This window comes from Bombina bombina, chromosome 5 (genome assembly GCF_027579735.1).
Source record: "Bombina bombina isolate aBomBom1 chromosome 5, aBomBom1.pri, whole genome shotgun sequence".
Classification (NCBI taxonomy): Eukaryota; Metazoa; Chordata; class Amphibia; order Anura; family Bombinatoridae; genus Bombina; species Bombina bombina.
In genome coordinates, this window is record NC_069503.1 from 44,619,516 (window position 1) to 44,639,934 (window position 20,419).

A 20,419-nucleotide genomic window follows, 5' to 3' on the forward strand; every position below is an offset into this window, starting at 1 on the left:
GCAATGTGAAGACAGAGCCAGAGAGGGAGCAGGAGAGGGGGGGGAGAAGGGCCAAAGGGGGGGAGAGAGAGCCAAAGGGGGGGGGGAGGGCCAAAGAGAAGGGGGGGGGGGAGGAGGGCGCCAAAGAGAAGGGGGGAGAGAGCCAAAGAGAAGGGGGGGGGAGAGCCAAAGAGAAGGGGGGGGAGAGCCAAAGAGGGGGGAGAGAGAGAGCCAAAGAGGAAAAAGAGCCAAAGAGGGGGGAGAGAGAGCCAAAGAGGGGGGGGGAGAGCCAAAGAGGGGGGAGGGAGAGAGCTAAAGGGGGGGAGAGCCAAAGAGGGGGGAGAGAGAGCCAAAGATCGGAAGAGGGGGGGAGAGCCAAAGAGGGGGGGAGCGCCAAAGAGGGGGGAGAGAACAAAAGAGGGGGGAGAGAGCCAAAGAGGGGAGAGAGAGAGCAAAAGAGGGGGGGGGGAGATCCAAAGAGGGGGGGGGGGCAAAGGGAAGGGGAGAGCCAAAGAGGGGGGAGAGAGAGAGCCAAAGAGGAAAGAGAGCCAAAGAGGAGAGAGAGCAAAAGAGGGGAGAGAGCCAAAGAGGGGGGAGAGAGAGCCAAAGGGGGGGGAGAGAGCCAAAGGGGGGGGAGAGAGCCAAAGGGGGGGGGGAGAGAGCCAAAGGGGGGGAGAGAGAGAGCCAAAGAGGAGAGAGAGAGCCAAAGAGGAGAGAGAGCAAAAGAGGGTTTGGGGGAGGAGAGCCAAAGAGGGGGGGGGAAGAGCCAAAGAGGGGGGAGAGAACAAAAGAGGAGGGAGAGAACAAAAGAGGGGGGAGAGAGAGCAAAAGAAAGGAGGGAGAGAGCCAAAGAGGGGAGAGAGAGAGCAAAAGAGGGGAGAGAGAGAGCAAAAGAGGGGAGACAGAGAACAAAGGAGATGGGGGAGAGAAAGCAAAAGAGAGGGGGGAGAGAAAGCAAAAGAGAGGGGGGAAGAGAGAGCAAAAGAGAGGAGGAGAGAGCAAGGGGTGGGACCGCTGTACTGCAAAAAATGGCCCGTGTACACGGGCTTTAGTACTAGTAATATATATTGTTTAGCTGTTATATGCTAGTGTTAATAATATATATTGTGTAGCTGTTATGTGCTAGTGTTAATAATATATATTGTGTAGCTGTTATGTGCTAGTGTTAATAATATATATTGTGTAGCTGTTATATGCTAGTGTTAATAATATATATTGTGTAACTGTTATGTGCTAGTGTTAATAATATATATTGTGTAACTGTTATGTGCTAGTGTTAATAATATATATTGTGTAACTGTTATGTGCTAGTGTTAATAATATATATTGTGTAGCTGTTATATGCTAGTGTTAATAATATATATTGTGTAGCTGTTATGTGCTAGTGTAAATAATATATATTGTGTAGCTGTTATGTGCTAGTGATAATAATATATATTGTGTAGCTGTTATGTGCTAGTGTTAATAATATATATTGTGTAGCTGTTATGTGCTAGTGTTAATAATATATATTGTGTAGCTGTTATGTGCTAGTGTTAATAATATATATTGTGTAACTGTTATGTGCTAGTGTTAATAATATATATTGTGTAGCTATTATGTGCTAGTGTTAATAATATATATTGTGTAACTGTTATCTGCTAGTGTTAATAATATATATTGTGTAGCTATTATGTGCTAGTGCTAATAATATATATTGTGTAACTGTTATGTGCTAGTGTTAATAATACATATTGTGTAGTTGTTATATGCTAGTGTTAATAATATATATTGTGTAGCTGTTATGTGCTAGTGTTAATAATATATACTGTGTAGCTGTTATGTGCTAGTGTTAATAATATATATTGTGTAGCTGTTATGTGCTAGTGTTAATAATATATATTGTGTAGCTATTATGTGCTAGTGTTAATAATATATATTGTGTAACTGTTATCTGCTAGTGTTAATAATATATATTGTGTAGCTATTATGTGCTAGTGCTAATAATATATATTGTGTAACTGTTATGTGCTAGTGTTAATAATATATATTGTGTAACTGTTATGTGCTAGTGTTAATAATATGTATTGTGTAACTGTTATGTGCTAGTGTTAATAATATATATTGTGTAACTGTTATCTGCTAGTGTTAATAATATATATTGTGTAGCTGTTAACTGCTTGTGTTAATAATATATATTGTGTAACTGTTATGTGCTAGTGTTAATAATATATATTGTGTAGTTGTTATATGCTAGTGTTAATAATATATATTGTGTAACTGTTATGTGCTAGTGTTAATAATATATATTGTGTACCTGTTATGTGCTAGTGTTAATAATATATATTGTGTAACTGTTATGTACTAGTGTTAATAATATATATTGTGTAGCTGTTATGTGCTAGTGTTAATAATATATATTGTGTAGCTGTTATGTGCTAGTGTTAATAATATATATTGTGTAGCTGTTATGTGCCAGTGTTAATATTATATATTGTGTAACTGTTATGTGCTAGTGTTAATAATATATATTATGTAGCTGTTATGTGCTAGTGTTAATAATATATATTGTGTAGCTGTTATGTGCTAGTGTTAATAATATATATCATGTAGCTGGTATGTGCTAGTGTTAATAATATATATTGTGTAACTGTTATGTGCTAGTGTTATTAATATATATTGTGTAGCTGTTATGTGCTAGTGTTAATAATATATATTGTGTAGCTGTTATGTGCTAGTGTTAATAATATATAGTGTGTAACTGTTATGTGCTAGTGTTAATAATATATATTGTGCAGCTGTTATGTGCTAGTGTTAATAATATATATTGTGTAGCTGTTATGTGCTAGTGTTAATAATATATATTGTGTAGCTGTTATGTGCTAGTGTTAATAATATATAGTGTGTAACGGTTATGTGCTAGTGTTAATAATATATATTGTGTAACTGTTATGTGCTAGTGTTAATAATATATATTGTGTAGCTGTTATGTGCTAGTGTTAATAATATATATTGTGTAACTGTTATGTGCTAGTGTTATTAATATATATTGTGTAACTGTTATCTGCTAGTGTTAATAATATATATTGTGTAGCTGTTAACTGCTTGTGTTAATAATATATATTGTGTAACTGTTATGTGCTAGTGTTAATAATATATATTGTGTAGTTGTTATATGCTAGTGTTAATAATATATATTGTGTAACTGTTATGTACTAGTGTTAATAATATATATTGTGTAGCTGTTATGTGCTAGTGTTAATAATATATATTGTGTAGCTGTTATGTGCTAGTGTTAATAATATATATTGTGTAGCTGTTATGTGCCAGTGTTAATATTATATATTGTGTAACTGTTATGTGCTAGTGTTAATAATATATATTATGTAGCTGTTATGTGCTAGTGTTAATAATATATATTGTGTAGCTGTTATGTGCTAGTGTTAATAATATATATCATGTAGCTGGTATGTGCTAGTGTTAATAATATATATTGTGTAACTGTTATGTGCTAGTGTTATTAATATATATTGTGTAGCTGTTATGTGCTAGTGTTAATAATATATATTGTGTAGCTGTTATGTGCTAGTGTTAATAATATATAGTGTGTAACTGTTATGTGCTAGTGTTAATAATATATATTGTGCAGCTGTTATGTGCTAGTGTTAATAATATATATTGTGTAGCTGTTATGTGCTAGTGTTAATAATATATATTGTGTAGCTGTTATGTGCTAGTGTTAATAATATATAGTGTGTAACGGTTATGTGCTAGTGTTAATAATATATATTGTGTAACTGTTATGTGCTAGTGTTAATAATATATATTGTGTAGCTGTTATGTGCTAGTGTTAATAATATATATTGTGTAACTGTTATGTGCTAGTGTTATTAATATATATTGTGTAACTGTTATCTGCTAGTGTTAATAATATATATTGTGTAGCTGTTAACTGCTTGTGTTAATAATATATATTGTGTAACTGTTATGTGCTAGTGTTAATAATATATATTGTGTAGTTGTTATATGCTAGTGTTAATAATATATATTGTGTAACTGTTATGTGCTAGTGTTAATAATATATATTGTGTACCTGTTATGTGCTAGTGTTAATAATATATATTGTGTAACTGTTATGTACTAGGGTTAATAATATATATTGTGTAGCTGTTATGTGCTAGTGTTAATAATATATATTGTGTAGCTGTTATGTGCTAGTGTTAATAATATATATTGTGTAGCTGTTATGTGCCAGTGTTAATATTATATATTGTGTAACTGTTATGTGCTAGTGTTAATAATATATATTATGTAGCTGTTATGTGCTAGTGTTAATAATATATATTGTGTAGCTGTTATGTGCTAGTGTTAATAATATATATCATGTAGCTGGTATGTGCTAGTGTTAATAATATATATTGTGTAACTGTTATGTGCTAGTGTTATTAATATATATTGTGTAGCTGTTATGTGCTAGTGTTAATAATATATATTGTGTAGCTGTTATGTGCTAGTGTTAATAATATATAGTGTGTAACTGTTATGTGCTAGTGTTAATAATATATATTGTGCAGCTGTTATGTGCTAGTGTTAATAATATATATTGTGTAGCTGTTATGTGCTAGTGTTAATAATATATATTGTGTAGCTGTTATGTGCTAGTGTTAATAATATATAGTGTGTAACGGTTATGTGCTAGTGTTAATAATATATATTGTGTAACTGTTATGTGCTAGTGTTAATAATATATATTGTGTAGCTGTTATGTGCTAGTGTTAATAATATATATTGTGTAACTGTTATGTGCTAGTGTTATTAATATATATTGTGTAGCTGTTATGTGCTAGTGTTAATAACATATAGTGTGTAACTGTTATGTGCTAGTGTTAATAATATATATTGTGCAGCTGTTATGTGCTAGTGTTAATAATATATATTGTGTAGCTGTTATGTGCTAGTGTTAATAATATATATTGTATAACTGTTATGTGCTAGTGTTAATAATATATATTCTGTAGCTGTTATGTGCTAGTGTTAATAATATATATTGTGTAGCTGTTATGTGCTAGTGTTAATAATATATATTGTGTAGCTGTTATGTGCTAGTGTTAATAATATATATTGTGTAACTGTTATGTGCTAGTGTTAATAATATATACTGTGTAGCTGTTATGTGCTAGTGTTAATAATATATACTGTGTAGCTGTTATGTGCTAGTGTTAATAATATATATTGTGTAACTGTTATGTGCTAGTGTTAATAATATATATTGTGTAATTGTTATGTGCTAGTGTTAATAATATATATTGTGTAGCTGTTATGTGCTAGTGTTAATAATATATAGTGTGTAACTGTTATGTGCTAGTGTTAATAATATATATTGTGCAGCTGTTATGTGCTAGTGTTAATAATATATTGTTACAAACTGCTATTTGTAACTGGCCCTTTAAATGGAAAATTACCCTGCTTCCCTGGATTGTGGAGAAGCCTATTTGCCAGCATCCTTCCTCATGACTATGGCCCCTGGAAGATTGTGCCCCTGAAAATGTATTAACTTTTATTGGGTGTGTATGGCCCTTTAAGAACCGTCTGGGGAAATATTGTGACTTTGGTGAACAATGCCCCTTTAAGACTATGCCCCCAGACCTGTAAAATAACTTGTCCCTGGCTTTCTCCCACTTGGTTCAGTAAATAGGGCTTACTGAACCAAGTACCACACAGGCAGAGTGTTCCACAGAAAGGGAGCACTGTTACAAAAGCATTCGTTTTCATTGTGTGCCATTAAGTGCTATGTGACAGACCCTTCGGTCAGAACTAAAGAGTTAACTTTGTTCAGCTTCAAGAACCTACTTTCTAAATACAAGTTTGCTGGCATCAGCTCTAATTAAGTTTAGTGATAAACATTCCCATTGTCTAATCTCCAGAGTCAGCCTGCTGTTGATAAGATGGACTGCATTGTTTTCTTGTGTGTAACTTGTTATCTGCTGAAGTAATGTAATTCTACTATGGCCTGTCAAAGGGCGTTGTCTCTCTATCTAAATGTATCAAATGTGTGATTGGGGATTTAATGCCTCCTCCTGAGAGTGTCCTTTTTTTGCATGTAACCTCAATAAAAAGCAGGCTGTGCGTTCCAGCACATCAGACCTTTTCTGACCCTCTAACTTGCAGCCTTGACTCATGTTTGTAGGGGACAGCTACAATAACTACAGGGATTGCTATGCTCTTCATACTCCCTTAGCTACTGAGCTCTTGTAAGAGCTCTTGTTCCTGATCCTCCTTCACGCTACAGAAGGAAGAGGTTCACCTACTGGAGCCTGGTCGTAGGTCCAGGGTGCAGAGCAGACGGCGAGATACCAGCCCAGCAGCGGTGGTTCGTAGAGTCTGCATTACTTATGGTGGCTACGCAGTAGTCTATGGTGTCTTCGGTGCTGATGATCCTTTGGTGAGCGCTAGGAGCATCCTTTTCTACGGTCCAACTTCCAGCCAGCCTGGAGGCAACCGTAACATATATATAGTGTAGCTGTTATGTGCTAGTGTTAATAATATATATTGTGTAGCTGTTATGTGCTAGTGTTAATAATATATATTGTGTAACTAAAAACACAATATATATTGTGTTTTGTGCTAGTGTTAATAATATATATTGTGTAGCTGTTATGTGCTAGTGTTAATAATATATATTGTGTAGTTGTTATGTGCTAGTGTTAATAATATATATTGTGTAACTGTTATGTGCTAGTGTTAATAATATATATTGTGTAGCTGTTATGTGCCAGTGTTAATAATATATATTGTGTAGTTGTTATGTACTAGTGTTAATAATATATATTGTGTAACTGTTATGTGCTAGTGTTAATAATATATATTACGTAGCTATTATGTGCTAGTGTTAATAATACATATTGTGTAGTTGTTATGTGCTAGTGATAATAATAATAATAATAATAATAATAATAATATATATTGTGTAGCTGTTATGTGCTAGTGTTAACAATATATATTGTGTAACTGTTGTGTGCTAGTGTTAATAATATATATTGTGTAGCTGTTATGTGCTAGTGTTCATAATATATATTGTGTAGCTGTTATGTGCTAGTGTTAATAATATATATTGTGTAGCTGTTATGCACTAGTGTTAATAATATATAGTGTGTAGCTGTTATGTGCTAGTGTTAATAATATATATTGTGTAGCTGTTATGTGCTAGTGTTAATAATATATATTGTGTAGCTGTTATGTGCTAGTGTTAATAATATATATTGTGTAGCTGTTATGTGCTAGTGTTAATAATATATATTGTGTAGCTGTTATGTGCTAGTGTTAATAATATATATTGTGTAACTGTTATGTGCTAGTGTTAATAATATATATTGTGTAACTGTTATGTGCTAGTGTTAATAATATATATTGTGTAACTGTTATGTGCTAGTGTTAATAATATATATTGTGTAGTTGTTATATGCTAGTGTTAATAATATATATTGTGTAACTGTTATGTACTAGTGTTAATAATATATATTGTGTAGCTGTTATGTGCTAGTGTTAATAATATATATTGTGTAGCTGTTATGTGCTAGTGTTAATAATATATATTGTGTAGCTGTTATGTGCTAGTGTTAATAATATATATTGTGTAGCTGTTATGTGCTAGTGTTAATAATATATATTGTGTAACTGTTATGTGTTAATAATATATATTGTGTAACTGTTATGTGCTAGTGTTAATAATATATATTGTGTAACTGTTATGTGTTAGTGTTAATAATATATATTGTGTAGCTGTTATATGCTAGTGTTAATAATATATATTGTGTAGCTGTTATGTGCTAGTGTTAATAATATATATTGTGTAGCTGTTATGTGCTAGTGTTAATAATATATATTGTGTAACTGTTATGTGCTAGTGTTAATAATATATATTGTGTAACTGTTATGTGTTAGTGTTAATAATATATATTGTGTAGCTGTTATATGCTAGTGTTAATAATATATATTGTGTAGCTGTTATGTGCTAGTGTTAGTAATATATATTGTGCAGCTGTTATGTGCTAGTGTTAATAATATATATTGTGTAACTGTTATGTGTTAGTGTTAATCCTATATTATAAAAGGCCAAGTGTTTGTCTGAAGCCGTCATGCGCAGTAGAGACAAACACTTGTCCTTGAGATAGGGAGCGCGAGATACACAGCATAGGGAGCGCGAGGTACACAAACAGCTGTGAGGTCTGGGGAGCGCGAGGTAAGCTGATTGAAACAGCCTGTGGCAAGAGATATGGAGTGCGCTCCCCATACCTCACAGCTGTTTGTGGCCGCCGGGAGCGTTGCGATGGGGGCGTGGCCGGGCGTCGTGAGGGGCGTGGCTGGGCGGGGTCCCGCAATGTGAAGACAGAGGCAGAGAGGGAGCAGGAGAGGGGGGGAGAAGGGCCAAAGGGGGGGAGAGAGAGCCAAAGGGGGGGGAGGGCCAAAGAGAAGGGGGGGGGGGGAGAGGGCGCCAAAGAGAAGGGGGGGAGAGAGCCAAAGAGAAGGGGGGGGGGAGAGCCAAAGAGAAGGGGGGGGAGAGCCAAAGAGGGGGGAGAGAGAGAGCCAAAGAGGAAAAAGAGCCAAAGAGGGGGGAGAGAGAGCCAAAGAGGGGGGAGAGAGAGCCAAAGAGGGGGGGGAGAGCCAAAGAGGGGGGAGGGAGAGAGCTAAAGGGGGGGAGAGCCAAAGAGGGGGGAGAGAGAGCCAAAGAGGGGGGGGAGAGCCAAAGAGGGGGGGAGCGCCAAAGAGGGGGGAGAGAACAAAAGAGGGGGGAGAGAGCCAAAGAGGGGAGAGAGAGAGCAAAAGAGGGGGGGGGAGATCCAAAGAGGGGGGGGGGGCAAAGGGAAGGGGAGAGCCAAAGAGGGGGGAGAGAGAGAGCCAAAGAGGAAAGAGAGCCAAAGAGGAGAGAGAGCAAAAGAGGGGAGAGAGCCAAAGAGGGGGGAGAGAGAGCCAAAGAGGGGGGAGAGAGAGCCAAAGGGGGGGGGGGAGAGAGCCAAAGGGGGGGGAGAGAGCCAAAGGGTGGGGGAGAGAGCCAAAGGGGGGGGGAGAGAGAGCCAAAGAGGAGAGAGAGAGCCAAAGAGGAGAGAGAGCAAAAGAGGGTTTGGGGGAGGAGAGCCAAAGAGGGGGGGGGGAAGAGCCAAAGAGGGGGGAGAGAACAAAAGAGGGGGGAGAGAACAAAAGAGGGGGGAGAGAGAGCAAAAGAAAGGAGGGAGAGAGCAAAAGAGGGGAGAGAGAGAGCAAAAGAGGGGAGAGAGAGAGCAAAAGAGGGGAGACAGAGAACAAAGGAGATGGGTGAGAGAAAGCAAAAGAGAGGGGGGAGAGAAAGCAAAAGAGAGGGGGGAAGAGAGAGCAAAAGAGAGGAGGAGAGAGCAAGGGGTGGGACCGCTGTACTGCAAAAAATGGCCCGTGTACACGGGCTTTAGTACTAGTAATATATATTGTTTAGCTGTTATATGCTAGTGTTAATAATATATATTGTGTAGCTGTTATGTGCTAGTGTTAATAATATATATTGTGTAGCTGTTATGTGCTAGTGTTAATAATATATATTGTGTAGCTGTTATGTGCTAGTGTTAATAATATATATTGTGTAACTGTTATGTGCTAGTGTTAATAATATATATTGTGTAACTGTTATGTGCTAGTGTTAATAATATATATTGTGTAGCTGTTATATGCTAGTGTTAATAATATATATTGTGTAGCTGTTATGTGCTAGTGTAAATAATATATATTGTGTAGCTGTTATGTGCTAGTGATAATAATATATATTGTGTAGCTGTTATGTGCTAGTGTTAATAATATATATTGTGTAGCTGTTATGTGCTAGTGTTAATAATATATATTGTGTAGCTGTTATGTGCTAGTGTTAATAATATATATTGTGTAACTGTTATGTGCTAGTGTTAATAATATATATTGTGTAGCTGTTATGTGCTAGTGTTAATAATATATATTATGTAGCTGTTATGTGCTAGTGTTAATAATATATATTGTGTAACTGTTATGTGCTAGTGTTAATAATATATATTGTGTAGCTGTTATGTGCTAGTGTTAATAATATATATTATGTAGCTGTTATGTGCTAGTGTTAGTAATATATATTGTGTAGCTGTTATGTGCTAGTGTTAATAATATATATTGTGTAACTGTTATGTGCTAGTGTTAATAATATATATTGTGTAGCTGTTATGTGCTAGTGTTACTAATATATATTGTGTAACTGTTATCTGCTAGTGTTAATAATATATATTGTGTAGCTGTTATGTGCTAATGTTAATAATATATATTGTGTAACGGTTATGTGTTAGTGTTAATAATATATATTGTGTAACTGTTATGTGCTAGTGTTAATAATATATATTGTGTAGCTGTTATGTGCTAATGTTAATAATATATATTGTGTAACTGTTATGTGCTAGTGTTAATAATATATACTGTGTAGCTGTTATGTGCTAGTGTTAATAATATATATTATGTAGCTGTTATGTGCTAGTGTTAATAATATATATTGAGTAGCTGTTATGTGCTAGTGTTAATAATATACATTGTGTAGCTGTTATGTGCTAGTGTTAATAATATATATTGTGTAGCTGTTATGTGCTAGTGTTAATAATATATATTGTGTAGCTGTTATGTGCTAGTGTTAATAATATATATTGTGTTGCTGTTATGTGCTAGTGTTAATAATATATATTGTGTAGCTGGTATGTGCTAGTGTTAATAATATATATTGTGTAACTGTTATGTGCTAGTGTTAATAATATATATTGTGTAGCTGTTATGTGCTAGTGTTAATAATATATATTGTGTAGCTGTTATGTGCTAGTGTTAATAATATATATTGTGTAGCTGTTATTTGCTAGTGTTAATAATATATATTGTGTAGCTGTTATGTGCTAGTGTTAATAATATATATTGTGTAGCTGTTATTTGCTAGTGTTAATAATATATATTGTGTAGCTGTTATTTGCTAGTGTTAATAATATATATTGTGTAGCTGTTATTTGCTAGTGTTAATAATATATATTGTGTAACTGTTATGTGCTAGTGTTAATAATATATATTGTGTAGCTGTTATGTGCTAGTGTTAATAATATATATTGTGTAGCTGTTATGTGCTAGTGTTAATAATATATATTGTGTAGCTGTTATGTGCTAGTGTTAATAATATATATTGTGTAGCTGTTATGTGCTAGTGTTAATAATATATATTGTGTAGCTGTTATGTGCTAGTGTTAATAATATATATTGTGTAGCTGTTATGTGCTAGTGTTAATAATATATATTGTGCAGCTGTTATGTGCTAGTGTTAATAATATATATTGTGTAACTGTTATGTGCTAGTGTTAATAATATATATTGTGTAGCTGTTATGTGCTAGTGTTAATAATATATAATGTGTAGTTGTTATCTGCTAGTGTTAATAATATATATTGTGTAGCTGTTATGTGCTAGTGTTAATAATATATATTATGCAGCTGTTATGTGCTAGTGTTAATAATATATATTGTGTAACTGTTATGTGCTAGTGTTAATAATATATAGTGTGTAGCTGTTATGTGCTAGTGTTAATAATATATATTGTGTAACTGTTATGTGCTAGTGTTAATAATATATAGTGTGTAGCTGTTATGTGCTAGTGTTAATAATATATATTGTGTAACTGTTATGTGCTAGTGTTAATAATATATAGTGTGTAACTGTTATGTGCTAGTGTTAATAATATATATTGTATAACTGTTATGTGCTAGTGTTAATAATATATATTGTATAACTGTTATGTGCTAGTGTTAATAATATATATTGTGTAGTAGTTATGTGCTAGTGTTAATAATATATATTGTGTAGATGTTGTGCTAGTGTTAATAATATATATTGTGTAACTGTTATCTGCTAATGAAGAATATAACAGGGACAATGTGCTCAGTTTCTGTCATTCTTATGAATTTGCAGCTTTACATTTTAATAAACATCCAACCCGTCTTTGAAATAGAGACACATTTTCTTTTTGCCTGGTTGGCTGCTGCTTGACATGTGACTTTTTAGGGTATTTCTGGGAACTGTAGTTTTCTATCTCTCCTCCCCTTACTTACTTCCTGTACAGCTGCAGCTGGGTGAGTGAGTCAGGCTGTGTGTATTGTGTGATTATAAGTTTGTGTTTATTTCTGAACTGCTGAAAAATTATCTGTTTTTATAAATGTTGTCCTTTTAGGACACTGTGCTGCTCTCTGTGCTAGTGAAGGGTTAATACACGCTGTGCTGCTCTCTGTGCTAGTGAAGGGTTAATACACACTGTGCTGCTCTATGTGTCAGTGAAGGGTTAATACACACTGTGCTGCTCTCTGTGCTAGTGAAGGGTTAATACAGTCTGTGCTGCTCTCTGTGCTAGTGAAGGGTTAATACACACTGTGCAGCTCTCTGTGCTAGTGAAGGGTTAATACAGTCTGTGCTGCTCTCTGTGCTAGTGAAGGGTTAATACACACTGTGCAGCTCTCTGTGCTAGTGAAGGGTTAATACAGTCTGTGCTGCTCTCTGTGCTAGTGAAGGGTTAATACAGACTCAGACATCCCAACCTGCAAAAACTCATTTCAGGGAGGTGGCTTCTCCTGCAACTGCTCCGCCCCCCCCCCATCCCATTTATATATTGGACACCTTGAAACCCTAAAATTAGCTTCCCACTAAAGTCACATAAAAAAGTAGCTTTATTGCACAACCACATACAACAAACCTATTTTCCAGTGATCGTACGCTTGTTGAATGCTCAAATATTTTAGAATACGAAGTTTAATTACGTGCAGTAAATAAGGTAGTATTTGTGTTTTATTTAATTAAAATCAGTGGGGTATTTTTGGTTACTGATGCTTTGAGGGTTCTATAAAGTCCCAGACACTAAAGGCATTCTTTAAAGAAACACTTTTTCGGATTTGGGCCAAATTGGATCATAGTACTTTGAGTTTCAGGGAGATTGCAGTCCATTTGCTGGCATCAGGGAGCCGCTATTACAATCAGGGAGACTCCCTGAACTTCAGGGAGACTTGGGATGTCTGCACACTGTGCTATACTCTGTTCTACTGAAGAGGTTAATATATACTGTGCTGCTCTGTGCTAGTAAAGGGTTAATACACACTGTGCTGCTTTCTGTGCAAGTGAAGGGTTAATACACACTGTGCTACTCTGTGCTAGTGAAGGGTTAATATACACTGTGCTGCTCTCTGTGCCAGTGAAGAGTTAATACACTGTCCTGTTCTTTGTGCAAGTGAAGAGGTTAACACACACTACTGCTCTCTGTGCTAGTGAAGGGTTAATACACACTGTGCTACTCTGTGCTTGTGAAGGGTTAATATACACTGTGCTGCTATCTGTGCCAGTGAAGAGTTAATACACTGTCCTGTTCTTTGTGCTAGTGAAGGGTTAATACAACCTGTTATGTTTTCTGTGCTATTGAAGTGTTAATACACACTGTGCTGCTCTCTGTCCTATTAAAGGGATTATTACAGTTTGTGCTGCTCTCTGTGCTTGTGAAGAGGTTAATACACACTGTGCTAGTGAAGGGTTAATACACACTGTGCTGCTCTGTGCAAGTGAAGAGGTTAATACACACTGTGCTGCTCTCTGTGCTAGTGAAGGTTTAATTCAAACTGTGCTGAACTCTGTGCTAGTGAAGGGTTAATACACACAGTGCTGCTCTCTGTGCTAGTGAAGGGTTAATACACACTGTACCGCTCTCTGTGCTAGTGAAGGTTTAATACACACAGTGCCGCTCTCTGTGCTAGTGAAGAGTTAATACACACTGTGTTGATCTTTGTGCTTGTGGAGGGTTAATACACACTGTGCAGCTTTATGTGCTAGCTAAGGATTAATATGCACTGTGCTGCTCTCTTTGATAGTGAAGGGTTAATACACACGGTGCTGCTCTCTGCGCTAGTGAAGGGTTAATACACACTGTGCTGCTCTCTGTGCTAGTGAAGGGTTAATACACACTGTGCTGCTCTCTGTGCTAGTGAAAGGTTAATACACACTGTGCAGCTCTCTGTGCTAGTGAAGGGTTAATACACACTGTGCTGCTCTCTGTGCTAGTGAATGGTTAATACACACTGTGCAGCTCTCTATGCTAGTGCATACCTCCCAACATTTCAAAATTCAAAAGAGGGACACCCCCTGCGGCAAAAATGTGAAATGTGGTGGGCAGGAGCAGGGGCGGGGCTTAAAAAATCATAAGACCAAAGTAATATGAATAAAATTATAAATAAAGTCATATTTTTTTTTTAAGTTTTCAAAACAAGCTTTATTAAAGAGATGATGTGAACAACATAATCATAAATGACATTTTCTTGAACATGAGAGTGAAAATCATAACGTTTATAATGAAATTCCCCTTTCAGGACGTTATTGAGTCTCTGAGGTTGTTCAGGATTCATGTTTTAACAAGATAGACTTTTCCTCTTTATCAATAACATAGTTTGAGGTGTGTTTTCTTCTTGAGCTTGTTTCGTCCGGCTGATTAGATAGCTGTGTTATAACATTCAAAATAATAATTAATAATTAAATTTCAACTTTGGTACTTAACATTAGGATTTGCTTTACATACATATAATAGTAACTCGGCTTTCTATTGCATCTCACCGAGTTTAAGTGATATCCTAATGTTGTGGCCTTACTAGTCATTACGTAAGGCAGCGGAAATGGAGTAAAAGATGTTAGTATAGTACAGTAAGAGAAGAAGGGGGTTGCTGAGAAGGAGGGAGAAAGGGGGGGGGGGGAGGAAAAAAAAAAAAAAAAAAGGGGGGGGGGGGAAGGGGACGGAGGGGGAAGAGGAGGAGAGGGATAAGGGCAGGTGGGAGGGGATGGTGTAGGTTACTTAAGGGGGGGGGTTGTGGGTGTGTCTAGTATGTTTGGGATGTCATTACTTATTAAATCCCTTTGTCCTCCCAAATCAATGTCATCATCTCATGTGTGCATAGTTTTCCGGTTTTGAGATAGTGGTATCGTTCCAGCCTGAGTAGATCAGTCACTCTTTGTTTCCATTCTTGTAGGGTCGGGCCCTGTGTCTTTTTCCAATGTGCAGGTATGAGGCCCTTTGCGCTGTTAAGCATCAGCAGTAGAAGAAGGTATTTATCCTCCCCCACTATTTTAGGCAACTCATGGTATATTAGGTACGTGGGTTTTGGTGGAATTATAATCTTTAGTTTTTTACTTATTTCCCCAAACACTTCCTCCCAGTATGGGCTGATGTGTGGACCATCTACTCAATAGCTTGTAATGAGTTTCTTGAATCCTCATGGATACTGAGGCCTTTTTGGCTTTAACAAAGATCTTACTCCACTCCTTGGAGTCGATATCTTGTGCCAGGTCTTTTTGCCAAGCAGCTGTGTAGGTCGGTAAGGTGGGCGTTTCCCCTGTCAGTAGCAGTTTGTATAGTTGCGAGATTAAGTGTGTCGGAGTCTGGGACATTGTGCATAGTGTTTCGTAGAGGGTTTTCTGTCTGGTCAGGGCAGCTTTGTTTTTGTGTGTTGTGATAAAGTGTTGCACCTGGGCTACTCTGAACCAGGATGTGAAGATTTCCGGGGCCCATTCTGATAACTCTGTTTGTGTTTTAAGCTTCCCTTGTTGTAGTATATTGGTTACTGTGGAGTCTGCTAGAGTGTGGAATTCGCCTACTATGTGAGTTCTATGCTCCAGGCCCAGATCTGGGTTTTCTCTTATTGGAGCGTTCGGAGAATGCGGTGTGGAGATATGCGGGTTATGGAGGAGCGTCCTATCCCATGTCTCAAACACCTCTTTTATCAAAGGATACCATGCAATATCAGGTGGCCTATTCCTGATTGAGATCCACGCAAGAGCTCCGACATTTCCTCGACCCAGAATGTCATTATCGATTTGTACCCAGGCTTTGTTGCATAGGTTTTGACTCCATTCCACTATCCTCTGCAGTGAAATGGCTCTCTGGTATTCTTTCAAAAGGGGTACTCCCAGTCCCCCCCCCCCCATCCCTGGGCAAATATGTGGTATGTTTCCTAATTCTAGGTTTGATACCATTCCAGATGTAGGCTTCTATTGCTTTCTGGATTTGTTGGATGAACTGTGTGGTTGGGGAAATAGGGATTGTCTGCATCACATACAGTATCCTCGGCAAGATATTCATCTTGACCACCCCGATGCGCCCCATCCAGGAGATGGTCTTGTTTTTCCAATTTGTTAAGTCTTTTACAATCTCGTCCCTAATGCTTTTGTAATTTATCTCTACAGTATCTTTTATATTAGGGGTGATTTTTATCCCCAGGTATTTTATGGCATGGTGTGCCAGCTTGATCGGGCAGCTTTGTCGCATTGCCTCAATGACATCTGATTGTTCATTGATAATCAACATTTCTGATTTTTGTGGGTTAAGTAGGAAGTTTGATACATTCCCGAACGCCGACAGTTCAGACATGGCCTCATATAATGAGTCCGGAGTGTTTGAGATAGATAGTAGAATATCGTCGGCATACATTGAGAGTTTTTGTTCTTTGCCACCTATTTGGAACCCTGTGATGTGTGGATTTTTCCTGATTTTATTTGCTAGAACCTCAATCGTCAGTGCGAACAGGAGCGGCGAGAGGCGGCAACCCTGCCTGGTGCCGTTGCTGATTCTGAATGACTTAGAGAGCGTCCCGTTCACCCTGACCTTTGCATTTGGGGAAGAGTATAGGGACATTATCATATTTATGATTTTGGGTCCAAAGCCGAATTTCAATAGAGTGCGTTCCATGAAAGACCATCTCACCCGGTCAAATGCTTTTTCGGCATCTGTAGTGACCAGGGAGAGGGGCCCACCATGTAGTTGGGCGTGTGTGATCATTTGCAATACTTTCAGGGTGTTATCCCTCGCCTCTCGGACAGGGATAAACCCCACCTGGTCAGTCGACACCAACCCAGGCAATATTCTGTTCACCCTGGCTGCCAAGATCTTCGCAAGAATCTTGACATCCGAGTTAAGAAGGGATATGGGTCTGAAGTTTTCTGGCCTATCTTGCTGTTTCCCTGGCTTGGGGATAACGGTGATGTAAGCCTCCAACATAGAGCCTGGGAGGCTGGGAGCTTGGGACAGTGCGTTGAAAAGGCGTGCCAAGGGAGGAGCCAGCAACCCCAGGTATGCTTTATAATATTTAGGACCGAAGCCGTCCGGTCCTGGACTTTTCCCCGAGGGGAGGTCTTTGATAGCCCTTTTGATTTCATCTATGGTGATTGGGTTATCCAGTGTTTCTCTCTCCTGGTTAGTGAGCCTCGGAAGATCAGCTTCCTCAAGGTATGTTGTGATACGATCGTCGTCTCGCGACGGGTGTGGGTGGCCCCCCACCCCCCCCGCTGCCGGCTATATTGTACAGCATTTCGTAGTAGCCTCTGAAAACGTCTGCGATTGAGTCTGCACCAGACCTCGTCAAGCCCTCTTTGTCAGTTATGTGGTGTACATAAGCTTTAAGTTTTTTCCTTGCGATCGCCCTAGCCAAGAGCTTTCCCGCCTTATCCCCGTGCTCAAAGTACGTTTGCCTCAGCATCAGTGCTTTTTTTTGGTATTCTTCTTGTAAGAACTGCAATAGGTTTCCTCTGGCCTAGACCAATGCCTGTGTTCTTGTGTCATCGGACGGCTGCAGCTTATGAAGCTGCTCCATCTGTCCCACCTGTGACATTAACGTCCGGTAGCGTTCTCTTTTGGCTCTGTTTAGGTCAGATTTTCTCCTGATCAGGAGGCCTCTGACAGTGCATTTATGTGCCTCCCACACAGTGGTGTTCTCTATGATGCCGTCATCATTGAGTTGGAAGAAATTCTCGAGTTCTTTATGGAGATCCGCCTTAAAGACCGGATCCTCCAATAGTGTGTCATCCAGCCGCCACACATATGGCGTAATTGATACTTTGGGCCACAGTATAGAGCAGCTGACCGGAGCGTGGTCCGACCATGTTATGGTGTTGATGTTGCTGCTTTGTGTAATCATGAGGCCTGTGGTGTCTGTGTATAGGTAATCGATCCTGGAGTATTTCCTATGTGGGTAGGAGTAGAATGTGTAGTTATAGCTCCTTGGGTGGTGTGTGCGCCATATGTCATGTACGGTTAGTTCGGTCAACATTGTCGTCATGCGTTTAAGTGTCCTGTGGGGGACACTGGAAATGCCATCCGAAGTGTCCAATGCAGGGTCTAGAGGGGCGTTGAAGTCTCCTCCCAAGTAAAGTATTCCAATTCTCATCTCTAGTATTTTTCGAATAACTTTTGAGAGGAATAGGTGTTGTGTGTGATTTGGGCAATAGATGTTAGCCATAGTGATAGGCCTACCATATAGGGAGCCCGTCACCACTAGGAACCTGCCTTCTGGGTCTTTGTATAATTGTGTAAGCTGGAAAGGTAGCTTAGTATGTAAAATGATTCCCACTCCATTTTTCTTTTTGGGCCCAGATGCAAAAAATGCAGTTGGGTAGTGGCGGCTAGTCCACTTGGGTTTGTGTGTCGCTGCAAAGTGTGTCTCCTGTAGGTATATGACGTCTCCACCCATCCTCTGAAAATCTCTTTGCGCTATGGATAGTTTATTTGGGCTGTTCATACCTTTAACATTTATTGTTATCAGTTGAATGGGGTGCGTTCGTGTGTGTTCCCGATTATGTGCCATTGCTAGTTTGTACCTCTATGTGGTGTGAATGCTTCTGCGTTGGGAGAAGGGGGGGGGGCAAAGGGGAGAGGGGAAAGAAAAAAAAAAAAAAAAGAAAGAAAAGGGGGGGGGGGAGGGGGGGTGGAGGAGAGAGGGTACGAGGTGTCTTTTCCTCTAAGGTGTAGGGGGAAGGATGGCTATGAGAGTGAGAAAGAAGGAGAAGATGGGAGCAGTAGGAGAATGTAGTGGGGCTGATGGGGAGGGATGTTAGTTGTGTAGGGGTAGAAGCAGCCGCCTCTGAGGGTGAGAGGGGGGAGTTAGGGGAGGGTTAAGGAAGAGAGTTAGCTGTTCTGCTGTGAAACAGTACAGTGTTAAGTTCAAGTGCAAAAAATTCAGAACAGTACTCTCAGTTTGACAACAGTAAACAACAAGAAGAGATACAACAGTAACAAAAATAACAATGCGGGGGTAGTTGTCCCCCAGCTTTCCTTTGAAATATAAACTTTTAGCCTATTCATAACTGGTTAACGTTTTCCCTATAATCTTGCAATTTTAAGTTAATCTCCAGGTTGGTGTGGTGTGTTGCTTCCAGTCACTTTCTCAGTGTTCTGTATGTGTGATTGTCTTACAATGTCTCAGGTCAATGATAGGTCTTGGTATATAAAGCCAGAGTGTTTCAGTAATGTCTATGCTGTTTGCGGGGTGAGCGGCCTTCTGTTTTGCTACGTGTGTCACAGTAATGTGTTATGTTGTCGCATCTGTGTTGTCGTAGGGGAGGGAATGTATGTCTGGTTATGGGTTCGTCCGTTGTTGCTTCAGTCAGTTTGAGGTCGCTGGCGGGCGTCGTTTTGTGTTATGTAGGGTGTGGATTGCATCTAGTCTTGTATGGTGTCTTCGTGCTGTTAGTTCCATACAATTACTTGACCTCTGTGTCATCGTCTGTGCATACATGTATAAGAACACATCATAAAGTGCTATATTAGTGCAAGTGAAGTTCAGCCTATAAATACATTCTTAATTATTACATTAGTCACTCTATCTGGCATTAGCTTCTGTAATTTGGATTCTATCTTATCAACAATATTTTAAAACATAAGCAACTGAGTCTCTGTATACGACCTGAAAGATCTATCCATTTCTCCACACCGACACAAAAGTGGAGCTTGGACATCCAGAGATGCCTCCCATCAGGGTGGGAGGTCAAATGTTAAGTCCCTGTCTTGACGTTGTCCCATCAGACTAAGGGCTGTTGGTTTATTCCTTGAATGTGCCTTGGATTAGGTTCTGGGGGACCTCGGTGGTCCTCAGCTGTGTCTGGAGGTGGGCGTATGTTTAAGCCCAGCGCTTGATTGAAGTTTGGAAGATCCTCGACTGACCTCAAAACATGTGACGTGTTATTTTTTGTGACAATCAGGCAGGTGGGAAACCCCCATCTGTATGGCAGTCTTTTTTCTTTGAGGGCCGCCTTGACGTATCTTAAGTCCCTTCGCTTCTGTAGCGTTGCGGGACACAAATCTGAGTAAACCTGTATCTCTGATCCTCTGAATTCAAGTGGATGCTGTTGTCTTGCAAGTCGAAGAATTTCCTCCTTATCTTTAAAGGACAGCAGTTTCATAATGACGTCTCTGGGTGGAGCTCTGTTTGATGGTTTGGGGCGCAGGGCCCTGTGTGCTCTTTCTATCTGTATTTCTGGCGCATTTTCATTATTTTTGAGGTATTTAATAAAGTCTTGTATATAGTTTTGTAGAGCTGAGGGGTCAACTGTTTCAGTTATTCCACGCAGTCTAAGATTGTTCCTTCTGCTCCTATTCTCTAAGTCTTCT